Raw genomic sequence first — 8233 nt, forward strand, 5'->3', positions numbered from 1 at the left:
CACAGCTGTGTCACAGGGAAGACACACGTTTCAGAGGCCTTATGCTGTCTTTTCCCTGCTGTCCCCTTTGGGGTGTGCTTAGAGGGGTTGGAGCCTCCAGGAGAAAGGTAACTCACTGGTGGTCACCATGCTGCCATATCCCAGGGATGTGTTCTGCAGTGCCACGCTGCTTGTGACACACTTGTCTCCGGGAGGCTGTGGGGCTCTCAGTACCTTCCTCTTTTCTGTCCTTCAGGGAAATGTCACTTTTCACATCACGAGCCTGTAAGTGCACTTGGGGAGTCCTGAAATTAAACCTTTCCCTTCTCCCCTCTTGGGCAAACTTCTTGCCTTCAAACCAGGTGCTTGGTAGCACCTTGGCACTGGGTGTGGTTGCTATCAGCACATCTGCTTAGATGGTGATGGAAATTTCACAGGAGACTCTGCTGTGTCTGCCCAGACAGATTGGGAAAACTTGGGGTTGAAGCTGTCCTGCCTCATCAGGTCTGGGGCTGAGACCCAACCTTGGAGAGCCTGCTGTGGGACAAGGAGAAAGAAGAAACCACATCTCTCTTGCAGCAGCAGTGACCCGTTTTCCTGGCAGGAGGAGGAATCTGCTCCCCAGGTGGGTATTTGATCCCCTTGTCTGTAATGCTATGGTGTCAGACCTGGCAGGGCTGGTAGTGCCCTCCAGGTTTTGGGCACCATTATGCCTGGGGTCTCTGATGTGCCTTGTAGCAAAGAACTGGGTCTGCTTGTCTGTGGCTCTGTGCTGTCAGTGGGAGTGGGAAGGTGCTTGTGGAGAGTGTGGAGCAGAGGTTTTGTGGCCTCTGCTGCACTGAACATCTCTTCTGTACTTGCCTAAGTGGGGGCTGTAGGATAGACTCTGCCAACCTTGCGCTTCTAAGAAGCCCTGAGCTTTCTCGTTCTGGCCATTTACAAAATGCAGTTGTGTTATGTTGACCGTCGTGTCCCCTTCCGTCGCTGTGGCTACTGTCACCTGCGTGGGAACGGGCAGGTTAAAACACACCTAACAGTGTGCAGCCACTTCTGTGCAAGCGTGGGTGCAGGCAGCTGCCTGCACCCCACAGGGTCCCCAGGAGCGGGGCCACCTCACGAGGTGGCGCTGTCAAATCAGGAATCTGAAGCTGTCCCCAGCGGCAACGGGGCTCTGCGACTCAGCAATGGGCTTGGGACTCCACGGCTGCAATTAGGACGGGGACGACGCCTAATTAATTGTGGGGCTGGTGCTGGGGACCCCAGGGCGACAGTCCTGCACCGGCTCACTCTGTCACCCTGAGTTCGTGAGCTCTTTTTTTTGTGCATTGCTGTGCTGCCCTGGTAACCGGTGCTACACCAGGCCAGGAGGAACATGACAGAGACTTCTGAAAGCATGTTAGAGATCACAACTGAACTGTCTGTGCACACACGTGTGCCCTGGGGGGGGTCACCTCCTGCCACGCTGCATTAGTTCAGATGGTTGAACCTGCTGGGTTTAACAGCAGTGGATGCTGTGCACATCCTCGTGGTGACAATGGAGGGATGTTGTCCTTTGGGTGATACTTTGCTTTTGAGGGGTGGGGGTGAGGACTGGCTTGTGACCTTTGGCCACAGCCTGGGCACATCAGCTGGTTACTATGCCAAAACCCAAACTGAGATGGGGAAGGGACAACCATGAGCCGCAAAACATCTGCTTGTCCTCGTGGTGCCAGGCAGAGCTGTGGGAAGATGTTATGGGAGACCCTGTGGAGGAATAGCTCTGATCACAATCGTAAAGATTTGTGCTGCTAAACCCAAGAGATGAGGGGTTAGGGATGTACTGGCATGGTGGCTGTCTCGCATGTAAAAGTCGCAAAAGTCCTTGGGGAAAGGTTGCAACTGTCAAAAAGCCAGATTTTTCAGTTGGCAACTGAGCAGATGTCCAGTGAGAAACTCAGAGGCTGGTGTAGCTCTGCTGAGTGCCCATCCAGCTCTGGACTGACCTCAGCAGGACTGTGCTGGTTTCTTCCAGGAAAGGACCAAGGTTGTGATCAGAAACAGGCTGACACAGTTATGTGGGAGTGCACAGGGCCATTTCCATGGAGTCTCACCCTAAGAGATCTGGCAGGATAGAGCTCTGTTCAGCCCAGCTGCAGCTTGCCAGGGTTTTCCTTAGTCTGTGCATGGGCACATCGGTCTTGTTCGTCTTGCCACAATGGCTTCTTGTAAAAGGAGCTCACGTCAGCTGTGTGGCTATTAAGAAAAAAAAAAAGCTTAAAAAATAAGTCGACATATGAGCACAGCCCAGATTTAGAAGGGGGTTTAGAGAGGAGCGCAGCATGGCTGGACTCTTTGTACAATGATAAGGGCAGGGTTGCAACACCGAACACGTCAGGAGGGCTTTGCTCCCCCTCTCTGTGAGCCCAAATTACCCACGTCCTCCATCTCCATGGGGAGCAGCCCATCCTCAGCACACCTGAGGCCACCTCTGCCAGCAGCAGAGCCTCGTGCTCCTGGGATGGCAGAGGGGACGGGTCTAGGTTTCTTATCCTTGCCCAACATAAACTGGCACGGCTCACCATGGTGGTGAAGTCCAAGGCTGCCCCACCGCAGGATCAGCCTCACCACCTGCGGTCGCTGGCTGCTCGCAGCCTAACTGGCCCCTTTTGGTGCCCTGGGGGGGGTGGAGGCTGTTTCCCCCTGCCCTGCTGCAGTCGGTACCCACTGTCCCACAGCAATCCCATACACCTCAGTATTGCTTTTGGTCTGAGGTAATGGTCTACCACCTCTGTAACCTGGGAAACCCCAGCATGAGGAAGCAGTGCAAGCACCTTGCTGCACAAATCTGCTCACCCTCTAGCATAAATATTATATGCCCAGAGTGAGCTTTTGGGGTAAGATTATGGGTTTTTTTCCCCCCATACAGCCCAGCCTGTTCTCATATAAATAGTTTAGGACACTTTCAAAGACTGTCAGCAATGGGCATAATCCTTTTGGGCCCATAGCACCTTAAAACTGGAATTGTCTGAGGTATGGCAGTTCAGCTTTAAATATTAATTCCTTTCTGGAACATAGAAGGCTTATTTTTTTGTATGTGATTTTCATGGTTGGTCTCCTGGGTGTGTAAGACTTGTTTGCTCAATGAGGACATCTCTGGTATTTCCTTACATTAATTAGAAGTATTTTTGAGCCTATTGCCATCTGTCTGTAGCTTCCTTGCTTGGGAATGACTGTGAAGGCTGGGCTCTGACCCATTACACCTGACAACCCCTGAGGCAAGCTCTGTATTTGCTTGTCTCTTCTCCAGCTGAAGCAAAATCACTTGTGTAACCTTATATGAGTGCCTGGGTCTGTTGACTTCACCAGTCCAGGTTAAGCACTGTTGTGGCAGGACAGGGACCTATTTCAGCTGTAAAGGAGGGACATGGGCAACAGCACTTTGCAGTTACCTTTTATAATTTACAATGTTGGGCCAAGATTGTAGCATTGAATCCACTTGGGCAGCTCATTGAAGATTTCTGCACTCTCACGGTGCTGTGAAGTGTATTAGGCTGAAATTAATCTGCCAGCCACAGCTAACGTGGCCCTGACCTAGCTGGGAGTGTATTTAGCAGCATGAACAGCGCTAGTAAAAAAAGACAAAAAAAACCAAACAAAAAAAAACCAAACGGCAAAAACAACCCTGCCAATGCACACTGTGACCAATTTCCAACTGCAGGGAAAGGCATGTGCTGAGCACTCCCTGGGATATTCTCCACCCTTGTACAGAGCGAATCGAGCCAAGCAATTTCTAGGTCTCAAATCCTGCCTGCCCTGACGTTCTCATCTTCCAGCTTCCCCTGGTTGCTTTTGAAGGCGAGCACGTGCTTCTCAGCGGCAGCCCCTGCTCACTGAAGACGCTCGGCCTCTCCACAAGGTCTTGCATGCGTGCAGGGCAGAACTGGTGGGAGGTAGGTGCTGCCTGCCAGGGTTGCTGCCAGACAGGCCCAGAGCTGACAGTGGTGATGCCCCTGCCACAAAGAGCCCTCCCTGGGGAGAGCTGGGGAAGGAGGCTGCTGGGGGACGAAGCAATGCCATGGTTTCATGCAAGGGGTGGCAAGGTGGGCATCGGGCACAGCAACCAGCACCAAAGTGGCTGTGAAAGGGGTGGAGAGGGAGGTGCAAGCAGCCAGGGAGGTTTGCACAAGGTTTTCCTGGCTGCTGTGTTCCCCAGGCCCCTCTTCCCCTAAATGCCTCACAGGTGCATGTTGCAGCTGAGATGCACAGGGAGGGAGCTTTCTTTTTCTTTGCATGTGCCTCTGCACGTTTTTATTTATCAATTTGCTTTCCTAAATTGCCCTTCTGTGCAGCCCAGGTAATCTACTCTGCCTCTGAAAGTCCTCTGGTCACCAGCCCTTGGCTACCCTTGACCCTGGCAGCATCTTCAAAGGGAGAATGGGCCTGCTGCGGAGCGTGCAATGTTTGCTCACTTATCGGGCAAGCAGCTACTGCCTTCCTGCCTTGGGGGGTTTCGTCAGCCTCCTGCCACACTCCGGGGGAGACTGGTCAGCCACCGCTGCTTGCACAAGGTCAGTCCCTCCCCAGCACAGATGCTTCCCCGCCCGGTTGTGACCTGCCTGTCCTCAGTCGGTGACTGCTGTTTGAGTCTTATTGAGGGCAACTTGTTAATTAAGTGCTTGCTCGTCTCTCTAAGGATTTAGGTTCATTTTTCCAGCCCTTGCTAATCATAGGTAAAAGGGGCTACAACTCCAGTTCCTCCAGCCCTCTGAAGCCCTGGTCCCAGTGGCAGTGGGCACACTGTGGTGGGTCCAAGCAAAGGCAGCTATGCCCAGCAGTGGGCAGAGATGGAGGCAATGCAAAATCAGGTCATCCAGCCCATGTCTGGTCTCACTTGAGTGCGTTTCAGTTCCTGATGTGGTACATTGTAGCCCAGCGCTCTTTCCTAGATGGGTCTGAAAATGGTGTATCTGAATTTGGGAATGTCTTAGCTGTTGGGCACAGGGAGAGGAGAGATGCTGAAGATGTCCCTGCTTATTTCAGGGGGTGTTGGACTAGATGACCTTTAAAAGGTCCCTTCCAACCCAAACTATTTTACGACTCTATGCTTGTCCCTACTCCCTCCCAGCTGTGCCATTGCTAGAGTCTGGGGCATTTTGTGTGCATCAGGCTTCCTCCTAGGACCTAACCAGTCACAACAAAACGGACAGTTCCTCCTTCCTGTGTGGTATCTCTGTTTTTAAAAAAATACTGAATTTCTGTTTAAAATTTTTAGTGCTGGTGAAAGGCAAATGGGTAGCTGGGTTTAGCAGAGCAGGTCTGTAATCTGTTGGGGTTGAGATTCCAGGGGTGGCCAGGTCTCCAGCTGCAGGGTCTGCAGTCAGGGGCCACCCTTTGAGATGGCCCCAGGGAGCTGAGGAAGTCATAGCACTGAAGGAGCAAAGCCCTGCCCCAGGGCCTGAGCCACAGGGAAGTTTCATATCCTGCCTTTTTAACCCTCGAATTCTACTCACTCCCCCTCTTTTTTTTCTCCCTGTGGTGTGACATTTCCACATTTTAAGGCATTCCCAAATTGCGGAGGCTGCACTTTCAGGGGGTCTCAGCAGCCAGGCAGGGGTGTGCAGTTGCAGGGCAGCTAGGGGGGATATGAGGACAGGGATGGGCAGGGACACATGGACAGGGATGGGTCACAGAAGCCCCAGAAAGGCTGGGGAAGAGAGGGAAGCCATGACCCTTGGCTGCTTGGCTCCTGAAAAAGATGCCAGGGTGGTATCAGAGTGGGCAGGTCTCATGCCAAGTGTGCAACTCAACCATCCTGATCCCCAGACCTCTCGTGGACAGACCAGAGACCTCGGTGTGTGCTGTCCCTGCTGGGTTTGCGTTGCTGCCTTGGAGGCAGACGGCTGCAAAGTCCAGCCCTCCCAGCTCACCAGGCACTTTCCAACCCTGGCAATTCTCTCAGGATATAAACCGCGCCGGAGGGAAGTGCTGGGGCAGGCGAATAAAGGTGTTCCCACGAATTAATAGGAGGAAGAAAGAAAAACATATGCCAGTTGGGACTCGCCCCTGGAGCGGTGCATTGTCTCTGGCCAGCTCGCTGTGCATTTAGAGCGGGCCCTTTGAAGGCTGACTTAAATCCACTCCTGGGAGGTGTCACCTGTTGGCATCGTGCCTTCCCCAGCTCCCCGATGAGGTTTTTGTCTCGTTGAATGCTGGTGACAATAAGGGTCACTGGAGCACGCAGCTGGGCGAAGGCACAAGCTGAGCCGTGTTTCCCAAAAAAAACCCGGCAGCCTGGAAGGGGAGGAGGGGAAGGCAGGCAGTAAACAAGCTGCCCTGAGCCCTGCGAGCCGGGAAGGGGCCGCCGCTTTCCCCGCCGGCTTCCCGGGAGAGGGCGCTGGCAGCGGCAGCGCTCACCTCTTCTCCGCTGGCTCGTAAACATGTTGTGCAGGGCGAGGGTAAGGGGCACGGGCACGGGCCTGCCACCAAACCTGCCCGGGGCAGGGAGCGACACGTCCCAGCCTAGCCGTGGAAGCCTTGCCCACGCTGGGGGTCTCTCCCAGGCAGGGCTTTATCGGACGGAGAGGAGGTGTTTACACTGCAAGCTGCCTTTGCTCCCCACTTTCCTTCGGTGGTGTTTGGAGTTCTGTGAGTGAAAAGGGGAGCTGCTCACATAGGGTGAGGAGGGTCACCCCATGCCACAGGGACTTCCACCCGTAAATGCCCCCGGTTTTGTGGCCAAAGTTTCTGGGAAATTTGCGATTAGCAAGCACAGTTCCAAGAATTTGGAGCTATCGGAGATGAGTGTCCTGATTAAACAAACCTCTGCAAACTTAGGGAAAAGGGCTGGGCACGGCTTTACGTTGCCTGTGGCTTGACAGCTCCTCTTTATGGGAGCTATTTTGGGTCTCTTCTGGCCTGACTGGGTCTCAGCACCAGTTCCTGCCTCTTTTTGCTTCAGCTGAGCCATTAGATTCAGGTGACCACAGTTGAACTTGGTCTGAATATGAGATCCTGAGCTAATTTCATGGGTAAAACACAGCATCTGTTTCTGTGCTGAAAGTTTTGCTCTATGCATAGGGTACAGGAACTGGGGTACTGGGGGAAGGCAGTTCCTGTTGTAATGCTTGGTGGCTCTACCTTGCTCAAGCACCTGAATTTCACTTCCATTCTGGACAGCCTCGGGGGATTAACGCACACTTAAGGCTGCTGCAAAGTGGTGGTAAAGAATGAGCAGGGTTGTCCCCGGAGGGAGGGTGGGGACCCGGCTCTGGAGATGGGCGATAAATCAAGGCAAAGCCTTAGCCAGCACTTCCACCTCCTCCTGGCTGAGGATCCAGTTCTCCCTGGCCACTGTCGCCCCAGGCTCTGGCCGTGCAGAGGCTGTGTCTTCAGTAGGGTGGCTGCGATGGTCAGGAGGGTCCAGCTCCTGGAGAGAGCTCAATTTTGGTGTCGCCCACCTTTCCCCCGAGGCTGGTGTGGGGCAGACCCAGGATCCCATCACCCCAAGGCAGGTATGGGCATGGTGTGTTTGGCCTGGCACCCACATGTGTGTGCAGGGATGTGTGCAGGGGCTGCGGCTCCTTCTGCTAGTGCTGGCATTGCCCTCCTGCCCCTTGGGTCCGGGCTGGGAGGAGCAAGAGGGCTGAGCAGGAGTGGGGCTGGGACAGCCAGTGAGCTGCTGGGGTGGAAAAATACTGAGCAGTGCCTGCAGTTTGCTGGGTGCCCCTTGCCACCTGGGTGTCTCTGAAGTGGGTGCTCCTGCATCCACAGCAGGGCTGGCAGGATTTCTTCTCCCTTATGTGACAGTGACCAGGCCTGTGCCCTGGAGTGAGGGGCTTGGATGCAAATCCAGGTGCTGTAGCCCGTTATCTGCACCAAGGGGGAAAGCGGGACACTAAGCACCAGTGGCTTGTTCTCCCACCCCCAGAGTGGGGATGTGTAGCGAGCCAGTGCCTAGGCCCAGAACTGACTGGGGGGGCTCTCGTCCCTCCCTCCCTTCCCCACTGCCCTGTTTACCAGGGTGGCTGATTTCCATCCCTGGGAGTTATGCAAAGGCAGCCGCTAATGTAAACGCCGCGGAAAGCCCTGGATCTGCTCCCGCTGCCGCTTTCCCAGAACTAGGCGAGATGAAGGGTTATTTTTTCGGGCCGGGAGGGTTGCAAAAAACACACACCCACCCTCCTCCGTACCCTCTTTCCCTCGGCTTCCTGATCCCCCCCCGCCCCGCGCTGTCTCGGTGCGGGGCGAAGCGGGGGACTTCCCTCCCATTCCCGGG

The 8233-nt window shown here is 54.4% G+C and overlaps 1 long non-coding RNA gene across 1 annotated transcript; it reads left to right on the forward strand.

Annotated features, from left to right (window-relative positions):
- The first annotated feature begins 239 nt into the window (after positions 1-239).
- LOC113482628 lies at positions 240-4524 on the forward strand. Its single transcript, XR_003398888.1, has 3 exons — positions 240-604; positions 3792-3908; positions 4308-4524. It is a non-coding gene; the product is annotated as an uncharacterized LOC113482628 (long non-coding RNA).
- The last annotated feature ends 3709 nt before the right edge of the window (positions 4525-8233 follow it).

The sequence above is a fragment of the Athene cunicularia genome (genome assembly GCF_003259725.1).
Source record: "Athene cunicularia isolate RWA chromosome 8 unlocalized genomic scaffold, athCun1 chr8_part1, whole genome shotgun sequence".
Taxonomy (NCBI): domain Eukaryota; kingdom Metazoa; phylum Chordata; class Aves; order Strigiformes; family Strigidae; genus Athene; species Athene cunicularia.